Raw genomic sequence first — 14,516 nt, 5'->3', positions numbered from 1 at the left:
ATGACATTAACTTCAAGCACATTTATTAAGCTATCTCAATAAGGGTTCGTTTAAATACTGTATGCTTTCCATAAAAATCTGTTTTAACATTTTCCATTCAAACAACTGGAAGAGGGATCTTTAGAAAGTGAAACAAACAAATTACATAGAAATAAATGGAATTTGCGGGAAAATTACACACATAATAATGTTCAGGAAGAGGAGTAAGGTTTAAAGGAAGGCAGGAATTGTGCAATTTATTTAATGTTGGATTGAATGTCAGTTGTTATAAAGTAAGAAAACATACCTAATGTATAATGTATGCAATTGGAAAATAATGTTAATGTAGTTTGTTTTATTTTCTGTTAATGTCTGTGTGCTATGTCTTAAGTAATAATTTAATAAATGTGTTTAAAAGCATCTCCAGTCAACTGCAAAACTAAAAAGGGTAACAAGAAGAAAGGTACAGAAGGTAGAAAGCTGAATGCACTTAAAATGACAGGCTAGATAGCCTTACTGTTTTCTTCTTTATTTTTTCATATACGTGTTTAGCTCCTCCGCCTACCCCCAAATAAACTCAAGCCCACATATTTCACAGGGATGTGGGGAGTCCCCTTGCAGTTCACATGGGAGACATCTGTTTGAAGGGACTGTCCTCCAGGCCAACGTCAGGTAATTGTGGTGCTTTTGTTGGTTTTCCACAGCAATGAGAGCTATTTTTGTCTATGGTCCTTACCTCTCACCTTGGGTGAGGATGTGGGCAGCTATGTCACCATAAAGGACAGCCTATGTCTCGCCATCAATTGTGTAAGATCCTTTGCATGGCCAAAAAAACTTACATTAGTGGTTTGGGTGGCCACACCTGCTTCTCCTCTGAAATGGTCACCCAGATTTAACTCCATCTCTGCCCTCTGGCAGTGGTCAGGTTGATGGCAGTAGCATGAGCTATCTGGGATCCACCGCCTCCCTCCAAGATGAATGCATTCATCCACCCTGTCATGATGTCAAATACCTAAACAACTAATGGAACCTGGGATGGTTGGGTGATAGTTAAGGTTTTACCCTCCTATGCCACAAGTATATCTTGCCTATTTTTTTCCTTCTGCCATTAAGCAAATGTAATGTAATACAACTGTAAAGTAGCATAATGTAAAGGCTACCTCTACAAGAAATGTGTTTATTCCAATACAGTTATGCTACTATATATGAAACCAATAACCTGCCAGGAATGCAAGTCAATAACATTTAGAGAAGCCAGTTTGGAGGAGAACTAAGCATTTCAAAGGATATTCGGTTTCAAAAAGGGTAATGTTCTTTACTGACTTGTTTACATTTGACTAGCAGCTGAGTGTACTGCAACTGATCATCATGAGATTAAAATGGGTAGAACCTGCTTGCAACAGTAACATACAAGGCTAAAGCCAAGACTACAGCCCAGATGACCCATTTAACTAGTGGCTGGGAAGCTTGACAACAGTAGTACAGAGGATGGGCATGCCTATGTTGGAAGAAAGGATAGCTATACCTTGTGCCAGTGTGCTAATGACATGACTTCTGCTGGAGATCAAGGTCTGTCATGATGTGGAGAGCTATTTCTGTGAATAATGAAGGCAAGTCAGTGACAGAGGCCCTTGTTGGCACATGTAATGGAGCATGATACATGTATGCATGGACAGAGAGGAATAGGTGACCTTTGCAGTGAAAAAAAGAGGCTAACATCATGACCATGGATGGAGTTACCATAAAAATGAAAGATGCTTTCAGTTTTGGGATGCCAGTGAGAGCACAACACACTCTCGTGGCTGCCGGGGGATGAACCCCCTTGGACAGCATATGAGGGGTGGCTTGATAGTCAGCAATCAGAGGAGCAAAAATCATGCAAAACTGTTTGGAGCCTGGGAATATATGTTGAGTATGGATGTGAGGGAGTGACACCGTGGCACTGTGAGAAACACTGTTGTCTCATAGCAGAAGTTTTTTTTTTCAGTTCATTTCTTGGCCATGGTGAATTCTGTGCAGAGTTTGCATGTCTCTCCAGTGTTCTTGTCAATTTTCTTTGTGGGCTCTTCTTTCCTCCCACATTCGGTAAGTGAATTGGTGACTTGTAAATTGTCTGTAGGTGTGCAAGCTTGCATATGTGATGTGGATGAAATGTCTGGCAATCTATTTCCGTTTCCCCCTTGCCTAGTAAACTCCATGGATAGTGGCAGTTGTTCACATGGTCAGTATAGGAGTCAGATGTGACTCATAATTGTGGATGCATAATTGTGAAGAGTTCACCATATCACAGAATGGAGTCCTGCTCATTAAAGCTGTCTTTCAATAAGTATTACTGATGGCCAAGTGTTCTGCAGTCTGTACATTTATATATTGTTACTGGCTAACTGGAGTGGCATCGCCATAATCGACTCTCCAGCCGACACAAGCATCCTCCAAAAGGGCCTCGTAGAAACAGACAACTGGTGCCAGAGCCATGGCCTCAAGCTAAACGCCAAAAAGTGTATAGTCATCCCCTTTGGCAAAAACAAAGTGCCCACAAATTACCACATAGGTGGTAATCCATTAAGTACAGAATAAGTAATTAGGGACCTGGGGACCCAAGTTGATAGCAATCTCTCATTTGACAACCACGTGGCCAAAGTGGTTAGAAAAACATTTTATATAGCCCACCTAATCATGAAGGGATTCACATCTAGATTAGGGAGGTCATCGTGCCTCTTTACTCATCCCTCATCAGGCCCATAATTGAGTACAATGCCCCTTTTGGGATGTACCTTACCAAACACCTGCAGCAACTGGAAAGACCCCAAAAGTACCTCACCAAGAGGATCAAAGGGCTCAAACAGATGCCATATGCTGCCCAGTTAAAGAAACTCCAGCTCTACTCAGTGGCATACCGCCTGCTCAGAGGTGACCTGTGCCTGACGATAAGGTCATGTCCAACCCGGAATTAAGGGACATGCTGCACCTCAAAAATCCAAATCCCATCGAGCCACACGAGAGACTTGAACCTCAGCACTGAAATAAATAGGACATGCTGGAGGGACAGATTCATAACCCAGAGGCTCCTTCACTCTGGAATAAAATCCCAGTCCAGGTTAGGCAGAGTCCCTCATTGACTCTTTTCAAGAGGAATCTTGATGAGTGGATGGGAGATCGTAGGTTTACCCCGGGTATCACTTCTGTGTCACTGTTAGACAGAGGCACAGTATACTAACCTCGAAAAAGGGCATAGCAAAATTAATTTAAAATGGGTGGCGAAAGCCAAACATACTCTGGCTAGGCTTATAAATGCCCTAGGGCAGATAGCCTAGTATGAACCTATGAACCTATGAACCTATCTAGAAGATCATATAAGCACAAAGTAAAGGCAGAGGGAAAGTCAGTGTTGCATAATACCAGCTGTTTCCCCTTCTTTATGTTCATGTTATCGCATATTTAATATATGTATATAAATTGCAGACAGGTGTACTTACTCTGGTGTTGTTTTTCCCCATGATTTATTTGGAGATCTGTATCTATTTTAATTTAGATCCCTATAAACATAGTGCCGAGACAGATTCTCAGAAGCTGCAACTCTCAGAATGTTTAACATTGTTTTGACTGCTGTGAGGTTGTAGTCATGTGAGCCATGTTTTACAGTTAAAGGGGCCTTTCTCTTTCCCAGAAGTTTTGTGACTACGGAGTTAATATATGTTAGTAACGGGCCTTCTCACATGGGAGATTCAAAGGATTTGTCCTCTGCAAAAAAAAAAAAAATCCTTTAGTGATTTAACCCAAATGTCCCATGGTTGTTTAACATAAGGAACTGTATTTTATCTTTATCATTATTATTTACATTGACATATTGTTGTTGGTAGCTGACAAGAGTTCCTTTCAGTCTTGCTACTAAGTATTGCCAGTATATTTCCTTCTCACCCTATTTTAGTTTTCTTACTTTGTGCTTTCCTTGCAGTTTAGCTAATCCACGTGTTGAAATAAAATAAAATAAAATAAAAGAATGATCACATCTAGTAATATGAAATAATCACAGTACTGCCTGTATATTGCTACAATATTTTCTTGATAAAGTCGTAATAATGTCAAACAAGAACCCGACTCAGTGTATACATAAAAATATTTATTTCTGCATAAGTGTTTTCATCTGATTCTTCAGAACAAAATAAATGAAACAGTCACATAATTTATATGTTTAAAACAGTCATGTAATACTAAAGCACCAATACATCTATTCTTTTCATAAGTTAAACTTAAAATCAACCATTAATAGGAACCATAAAACATTTCATAAATGTCGTAGCTTTGATTTATTATGAATACTTACACTATCATCATTATAAATGATAAAATCATAGAGTATTATTAAGCAAAGGAAAATATGAAGCTGTCTTTAAGACAAATAACTACTCCTAAGTGATACATGTAACTGATCAGTGCTGGACGCCTAAACAAGAAACTTCACTACCTACAAGACCTTCTCAATCATTCTGGAGGGCATTGACGTCTGTGTAGTGACTGAGACATGGTTTAAAATAGCAGAGAATATTCTGACTGTGCAGGGTAAAATGCCTTCCACATGTTTAGACCACCTACTGTGCAGGAGGGGAAAAAAGTAGAGGTGTCTCAACGTGTATCCAGAAGAGATTCACATCAAGGCTTGTAAGGCAGCATGAGACACTACAAGCTTCCTCATTTCTGAATGGCCATCATAAACATCATGTACCATATATTAATTAGCTATAGAATTCCCTCTATGACACAAGAAAGCCACAATGCCCATCTACAGGAACTAGAATTACTCAGTATTAAACCCAATACCATTTTCCTAGGTGGTCTAAACTATCCAACTATTGACTGGGAAACCTATACTGCCACTAGAGGATGAACACAGAACTTTCTGGACTTTGTCATTAGAACTTCCTTGAAACAATTAGCCAAGGTACCCCCTAGGGGAAATAACATCTTGAAACTTGTCCTTACTAACATGACAGTATCTTGCACCATCCCTTTTACATAGTCATCACATGTTAGGTCTGACCATAAACCAGTCGCATTCAAAATAAAACTAAAACCAGAGATCCCTTCCACCCAAGGTACCTTTAGAAATTTCTTTAATACAAACTGCCTACTCCTAAGTGATACATTGGCAAACTTCAAATCCTCATGAAACTCAGTTAACGCAACTGAATACACAGAAATGTACACCACCACACTATACCAGCAAATAAACAGCTACACAGATGCAGCTGTACCCTATAGGAATAAGTGCAGGGCAACCTATAGAAACAAGCCCACATGTTGGAACCATAATATCAACAAGCTTTATAATCAAAGTTAAAGAATTTTGACCAAAAAAGTAAGATTTATTCCCAGAATATTAGAATCCTTGTCAGTGAAATAAACAGACAACTCATGAACACAATAAACTCCACCAAAGCCAAGTTTGAGGCTAAAATAGTTAACCAAGCCAACGACAATCACAAGGCATTTTAAGGTATCACTCTGAAAAAATACCACCAAATGTATCACCGAAGCACTGAAAACAAGGACAAAATTCAAATAATTGCTTTGGTCTCAAAAAAAAAAAAAAAATCACAAGAACAAGAGGCTTCATCAGATTTCATTGTTAAATACATGTTAACTTTAAATAGTTACCAAAATTAATTTTCATTGCTCCATAAATTAATCGTGATCACAAAGCAAACATCCTCCTTCTTTAAAAAAAACACTTAAAATTTATAGATGCATTCAAATTAAATTCTGTTATTGTATTTGTTAACATTTGTTACTTGTACTTTATATATTCTAAAAATCATCCCTGCTACTGCCTGTTTCCATCTTGTTTGCATAATCTAAAACATTAAATACAAATTTCTTAAAACTAACACACTTTGTACTGTGTTCATAAGGGGCATTAACGTCATCTTTACTTTTAATTACCCTATTACGTTCTAAAATTCTTTCACCTAGTATCCTGACTGTTGTACCTACATAAAAACTTTTATATGATATACAAGTGGGAATATATACCACATAGTCTGATTTATATGTGAAAGTTCCCAGTGGAGAATATGACTTTAAAGCTATAGTTAGAAAAATTAAACATTTAAAAGATCCAATTTTTTTTAAGTAAATATTCCTGCACTTTTTCATTTGTCCTGCTTCTAGCTTTGCCACAAATTTCTAAAGTATTTTTTATATTCTGGGCTCTTCTATTAATAAAATAGTGATTGGTCCCCCAAAACCTTGTTTTAAAGATTCTCCAATTATTAATCGTAACATCTTTAATACTTTTGGAATCCAGTTTGTAAGTCAAAGTTGTGGCCATTTTCCAATCTTTATTAATATTCCTATTACAATTTCACTCCATCCATCCATCCATCCATCCATCCACAACCCCTTTTCCCATTTTTGCACATTGGGTTGAGATGTCACTTCAACGGTGACAATAATCTAGAGCCAAGGTTTGGCACTGCCAAGTGGCTATCCTGTTTACCATTACACACTTCATTTAATATATTACTGCACCTATCATAGGGATAGTTTCTAGCTATCATCCTATTTACTAAACCCTGTTCAAACTCCTTTCTTTTAGCAATATTACTAGTTAAATTCTCAACTCTATTAAACATTGTTTTACCAATGACCTTTTTCTGATGAATAGGTACATACTATGATAACATAACAAAGAGTGTCTCACCACATTTTTATAACTAATTTTGGTCTCTAACTTATTTCCACTTTTGTAAACTTATGCATCTAAAAAGGGGTATTAAACTAGCTAAAATTACTGGAAAATTCCAAAAATTCTACCCCTTCACTCAAACTTTAAATAAATTTATGCAATTGACTTTCATTACCTGTCTACATTAAAAATGAATCAACAAAGTGCACATATATTTTAACTAAATAAAAATCTTGTTTTAATATAAATATTGATTTTTCCCAATGAACCATAACAAGATTGGCAAAATTAGGTGCTATCAGGGCTCTCTTGGTGACTCCCTTCATTTGCTGTTAAAATTAGTTTAAAAACAAACAATTAGAGGTAAGTACGAAACTAATACTTTCACTCAGATATCTAATATTTTCAGTAGTATTCTCAGGATTATTAATTCATTCATTACACATCCATTCTACTCCCACATCATGGGGTATTACAGTGTATAAAGACTTAACATTCAAAGTAACAAAAAAATTAATTTATTTCATCAGGTTGCAATTTGTCTTTAAAATGAAAAAAGTGTTTTATAAATGTAGGTAAATTAAACATCATTTCTTTTAATGCCAAATCCAAAAAAATCAATAAAGGTTCTAGCTTTGATGCTTTCATTGAAATTATGGGCCTTAATGAGGGGTTAATACTGTCTCTATGAATTTTTTGTATAAACTATTCATACATTTATTCTTCCTTCTATTAAATTCTCATATAGCCAGCTGTTAATTTGTCTGTCCTTCTTAAAAATATCTCTTCTATGCATTTTCTTATAGAATGCAACATTGCTAAGCATTTAAAACATCTTAATCTTATACAATTCAGTGTCCATAATCACTGCTGCTCCCCCTATGGCTGTTTTCATTACCCTAATGCTACTGTCTTCAGACATATTAACACATTTATTTCTTCTTTTTTAACTTATAACACCGTAGTTTAACTAGTTTAATCAAGATACATCACATTTCTTTTTCACATAACTTTTAATATGCAACAAGAAACTTTTCATATGCATGAATAACTGGATGAAGGGGATTTAAATGAACTTGATTTACACAAAAATATTTCTTTCTTCTTTGGTGGGGGCATCCTTAAACATCACCCTCAAATTTAATTTTCTTATAGGTTCCTCACTTCATAGGTATTTACTAGGCTAATGATCACAAGGGCCTTTTTTTAAAAATAGCCATGCATCTCAAATCTCTGACAAGTTCTGATATCCTTGATAAGTGTAAGCAGGGGCTTGGGAGATGAAACATTTATAAGCAGAGGCCTGGGAGACGAAACATTTATAGGCTGTTTGTGTCCATTAGAGACATGGGTGCCAAACCAGGAATGAATGTCCTGTTCCCCATCCAATTGTCCAAAGTTACACTTGAATTTAGTTAGGGAGAAACTCTGCTTCACATGGATGGGGAGCCTGTTCCAAAGACGGGTCTGTGGTATACATTCCTGTCTCTCCAGCAGGTCCTATTTATATAACAGGCAAGGTTTAAGTCTTTAGAGCCTGTAGTTCTGGTGCTGTTTGTTTTGCAGATATGCAGGAGGTCCATCAGAGTGGAGTCTGACAATGCCTTGTCTGCCAGGCATAGATCTCCTCTCAACAGCCTGTAGGTGACAGAATACAGTGAAATAGTCTAACTCATTAATGGTGGAAAATAAATCAGCTCTTCTACTCAGTAAAAAGGTAAAACCTCCTTAAAGTGCACTAATCTCAACAGTGGTCACTGGTCAATATTTTTATACTCAAACTGAATATTTTAAAATTAAAAGGCATCTTTACCTTTTGCTGTTGTTGTTGTCGTTCTGTAGCCTTGTTTCAATAGTACTCCTTTCTTGTTTCTTGTTTCTTATCTCCTCATACTGGACCACTTTTGACAAACTATAAAAATTGTTGCTCAGATTTCTTTGAAATGCTTTCACTGTTTATTGGTAAATTTTCCCCATCTGCAGATTTAAATAGTTTCCCTTCTGCACATTTACATTTCTACTTTGTACATCCTCCAGCAATAAATCTGCCCTTATATTCTTATTTTCCTCTGCTAATGTTAGTGACATCTTTGGTTTTCCAGACTACAAGGGGAATGTTGGCTCTAAAAAATTCCTTTTGAATGCATCTGTGAATTTTAAGTGTTTTTAAAAAGAAGGATGCTGATTGTTTTGTGATTACATGTTAAATTTATGGACCAATGATTATTAATTTTGGTAATACTTAAAAGTAACATGCATTTAGTAATTAAGTTTGATGAAGCCTGTTTACCTAGTAATGTTTGAGACAAAAGTGCTTATTTGTTGAACTAACTTATTATACTGGATTTTGTCCTTGTTTTCACTGCTTCAGTGGTACATTTGGTGGTGGTTTTTGAGTGCTTTTTGTATTTCCATACACCCATGATTTTCATCCTGTTTTTATTTTTGGATTGTTTTTAATGTCTGTGGTGAATATTCTATTAACATTTGAACAGAAAGAACATGAGGATGGTATCCTGGACTTTAGTATCCATCCTGTTTTCAGTTCTTTCAAAACAAATGAAAAAAAGAGTTGATAATGTGAATAGTAAAGTGATTTCAGTTGAAGTTTATGAGGGAACTTCAGTTAGTAATATCAAAGAAGAAAACCAAATATGGACAGTGTGTAACATAGAGAAATTGTGTAATTTAACTTCTTTCTAGATTTGTTGCCATAAAAAAATGACAATCTTTCCTTGGTTGGAGGAAATGGTGGTTGCATAAGAATCCTGTTAGATAAAAAGGGGTTCACAGAGGTAGAAAAGTTTGCACTAAAATAAACAGTAGGAAATTATCTTTTTTAAAGCTTCTTTGGGTGCTGATCATGTCCAATAGGCTTACATTTTGATAAAAAAAATATGTGTTTTTGTATCAGGAGAATTTACTAATGAATGGAATGATATTAACCATCAAGCAGGGTAATAATTAGCTAAACTATTAATTCAACACAATGAGCATGAACAAAAACTTCTGCTCATGCAGATGTATATCAACTATGAAAAAATGACTCTAATTGTAGCACCATCTGATATGAAGTAGAAGTTTAATGATATTATTTCTAAAATATCGTAATGAATATTGGATTTTGCACAAATGGAAACATGAACTTAATTAGAGATGGTTGGGAGGGTGGCCTAATGGTTAAGGTGTTTGCCTTGCAAACACAAGGTGCAGGGTTTGAGTCTCACAAGGGATAATTGGCTAGGCTTAAAATGGCTTGCAAGGGCAGTTAGCTTCATACTAATCTATGAATATATGAACTTATGAACCTATGCTGAGGATTGCAACAAGATGGAATTAAATGAGCAGAATTCTGGCTCTTTAAATGTAGTCAGGAACAGTAATGTACAAGAAATGGTAGCCAGTGGTAACAAAACAAGTCATGACATTGTGAAGGAAGAATTTTTAGAGCCAGTGTACCCTTACAGTCTAGAAAGCCATGGAAGTCACCAAGATAAGTGGAGAAGAGTCAGAATATAAGGACAGATTTTTTTACAGTAGAATGTACAGAGCAGAAATGTGAACCCACAGAAGGTAAACTATTGAAATTCACAGATGGGGAAAATGTGCCAACAAATGGTGAAAGTATTTCAAAGAAATCTGAGCGATGATTCTTACAGTTAGGTGGAAGTAGCCCAATACAGGGGAACAAGAAACAGAAACATTTGTACAGTAGTGAAAAGAAAGGAGTACAGCTGAAACAAGGGTACCAGAACAACAACACCAAAAGGTAAAGATACATTTTAATTTTAAAATACTTAATTTGAGTAAGATCAGTGTAAAAGGTTTTATCTTTATACTGAGTATAAGAGCTGATTTATTTTCCACCATTAATTTGTTAAAGTATTTCACAAGAAAATTGAATTTGAGGGTGTTGTTTAAGGATGCCCCCACCAAATAAGAAAATAATGTTTTGTGTAAATCAAGTTTATTTAATACCCCAACACACACTTCATTCAGTTATTCGTGCATATAAAATTATATGAAAAAACAGATCTATTTTGCATAAACTATTTAAAAGAAGATTTTACAACTTAAAGAAGAGAGAAAAGCATTAATTAATATGTATGAAGACAGTACTATTAAGATAATGAAAGAGGACAAAGGGGGAGCAACAGTATTAAAAAGGAAAAAAATAAGAAAAAATAAAAAAACAAGAAAAAAGGGGAGCAACAGTGATTATGGACACTGAACTGAATGAGAATGAGATGTTTGAAATGCTTATTAATGCAGTGTTCTACAAGAAAGAGAGATTTTTAAGAAACACAGACAAATTGATAGTTGGTTATACGAGAATTTAATGGAAGAAAGAATATCACATAAAATGTATGACTATTTATGGTTGAACATCCAGCTGTTGGGAATATGTTTGGTATCCCAAAAATTCATAAAGATGGTATTAACTCCCCATTGAGGCCCATAGTTTCAGTAAAAGCCCTGAAGCTGGAACCTTTATCAAACATTTTCGATTTGACATTAAAAGAAATGTTGTTCAAGTTATCTTCATATTCAAAAATCTCTTTTCATTTTAAAGTCAAATTGGAACATGTTGAAATACCTGAAAAGGATTTTTTAGTTACGTTGGATGTTAAGTCTTTATATACTGTGATATCCCATGATATGGGAGTAGAATGAGTATGCACTGAATTAATTAATTATCCTGAGTATAATATGGGAAATATTAGCTTTCTGAGTGAAAGTATGGATTCTGTATTGACTTCCATTTATTTTGTTTATAAATAAATATTTTTTTACCAGAAATTGAATGAAGTCCCCATGAGAGCCACAATACCATTCAATTTCACCAATCTTGTTATAGCTCATTGGGAATATCAATATTTATATAAAAAATACATTTTTCTTTAGCTAAATGTATGTGCATTTTATTAATGATTTATTTATAATATGGGCAGGTAATGAGAATCAATTGTACATATTTATTTCAAGTTTGGGTGATAGTTTGGAATTTTTCAATTGTCCAGTAACTTTAGCAGGTTTAGTATCCCTTTTTTAGATGTAGAAGTTTATAAAAAGGGAAATAAGTTAGGGACCGAAACTAGTTTGAAAAGAGCGGCAAGCAACTCTTTTTTACAATATCATAGTATGCACCCTATTCTTCAGAAAAAGGGTGTTGTTAAAACAATGTTTAATAGAGTTGAGAATCTGTCTGATAATATTGATAAAAGAAAGGAGTTTGAACAGGGTTTAATAGATAGATTGATAGCTAGAAACTATCCCTCTGATAAGTGCAGTAATATGTTGAATAAGATAAGTAATAGTAAACAAGATAGTGACATTAATAATAGGAATAATATAAAGATTGGAGAATGGCCATATCTTTGACTTATAGTCTTGAATCCAAATGGATTAAAGATGTTATTATAAATAATTGGAGGCTCTTTAATTCTAGTTTCAATTTAATAAAGGTTTTTGGGGACCAGTCACTTTGTGAATAGGAGACTCAGAATATAAAAATAGTTTAGAAAAGTTACAGTAAAGTTAGTAATAATACAGATGAAAAAAGAAGTACAGGAACATCTAGTTCAAACATTTAAAATTTTAAATATTATAATTGTTCTGTCTGTAGATTTATAGGTGATAGACCAAATGTTACCGTGCCAAAACCTTAAAGTCATATTCTCCACCAGGAACTTTCACATGTAATTTGGACTATGTGGTATATATTGCTAGTTGTATATCCTGTAAAAGTCTTTATGTTGGCAAAACAGTTATTACACTAGGTGAGAACATTTTAAAGCATAATAGGGCAATTAAAAATAAAGATGATTTTAATGCCCTTTATAAACATAGTACTGGGTATGTTACTTTTATAAAATTTGTACTTAATGTCAGATTATATAAACAAAATGGAAACATGTCATAGTAGGGCTGATTTCTTATAATATGCAGAGTACAAGTGGCAAATTTTAACAAACACAGCAACTGAGTTTGGTTTGAATCCATCTGTGAATTTTAAGTGTTTCTTTTTAAAAAAGAAAGGGTGTTTGTTTTGTAAAAAACATGATTTATTTATGGAACAATGATAATTAATTTTGGTAATTATTTAAAGGTAACACATTTAGTAATTAAGTCTGATGAAGTCTCTTGTCCTAGCAATTTTTTGAGATGAAAGTGATTATTTCTTAAATTAATGTATTATACTGGATTTTGTCCCTGTTTTTACTGCTTTGGTGGTACATTTGGTGGTTTTTATTTAGTGACTTTTGGATTTCCATGCAGCCATGGCTTTCTTCCAGTATTTATTTTTGGACATTTTATATTTATGTTTGTAATCTCAAAGGTGCACTGTTGCACTAATGCACTGAGCTGATTATGAACAATGTTACCTACACTGTGACTGAAGATACACTGAACCTAGTGGGTAATAACTTGAGCTCTAACACCACTCTCCCCTTCAACTGTTCCCCCAAGTTATACCTAAAACTGGCTGAAGAAGGACCTTACACAAAACCAGGCAATTATAGACCCATAAGTCAGACACAGTCTCATATGCAAAGTCATGGAAAGACTTGTCATGGAACTAATCAATCAGGAGACAGGGAACCTCCTAACACTGGACCCATCTGAGTTAGGATTCATCAAGGGCTGGCCATGCTTATTCAACTTCCTGCATTTTTTTGAAAATCCATCTAAAGCAATGGATGAAGGCAAAATGGTACACCACACACCTCGACCTGGCCAAAGCTTTTGATATAATTTCCCACGCAGGCATAGTAGAAAAGCTGAATAAACTGGGAAGAATCCCTATTTCACCTACTGGGTTGCCAAATGGCTAACATATAGGACACAGAGAATTAAAATATGGGAAGTTACCTCCACAAAGAGACCAGTCAACAGCAGAATTTCCCTGGGTTCTGTACTGTGACCCCTCTTATTTGGCATCTACTTTTCTGAAGTAAAAGCCAATACCAAAGGGCTGTTACTACTAAGTTTGCAGATGACAAGCTAGGAGCAGTCACTGAATACCTAAATGATTTAGCTATCCTGCAGAAATTTTTGTCCCAAAAAGTAACTGGTGTCAAAATCATGGACTGAAACCAAATACCAAAACATGCATTATCATATCCTTTGGGAAGTCATCTACCCCAGGGAACTACCAAATTGACAATACGCCCTAAGATCTGACCCAGTTGTTTGGGATTTGGGAACTTATGTGGACAGTGACTTAACTTTTGACCAACATGTGTCCACTGTTGTAGAAAAAGTCCTTCTATATTACACAGTTTATAAACAAATGGACTGTGTCTAGATGTAGGGATGTAATTGTCCTCCTTTACTCAGTCCTCATAAGGCTAATCATTGAATATAATGCTCCCCTTTGTCATGTGTCTGTTCAGAGACATGTAGCAACTGGAACACCCACAGAGGTACCTTAATAAAAAGATACAAAGCCTAAACAACATGTTCTACATGGACTACTCAAAGCCCTGTCACTATACTCACTATCCTACAAACTGCTAAGAGGTTTCCTGTGTCTAGCATATAAGGCATCCTCCAACACAATACTCATAGATTCATGGATTTACTGCACATCAGCAAATCCTATTACACCAGAAATACTCAGGGATCTAAACCTCTTCTGCAACATCAGCAGAATGGTTTGGAGAGACAGGTATAGAGACAGAAGATACCGCTTATCTGGAACAGGATCACCATCCACATTAAACAAAGTTCACCCGTGTCCTTATTCAAGCACAGTTTGGATCTATGAATGGAAAACAGACAATTTACTCCATGTCTGCCTCCTGTACTATTAATGTATAGAGGCAGCTCCTACATGCTTTATCCCACT

This window comes from Protopterus annectens, chromosome 10.part0, assembly GCF_019279795.1.
Source record: "Protopterus annectens isolate FY-2018-M chromosome 10.part0, PAN1.0, whole genome shotgun sequence".
NCBI classification, from domain to species: domain Eukaryota; kingdom Metazoa; phylum Chordata; order Ceratodontiformes; family Protopteridae; genus Protopterus; species Protopterus annectens.
Note: the sequence above shows the minus strand (reverse complement) of the source record.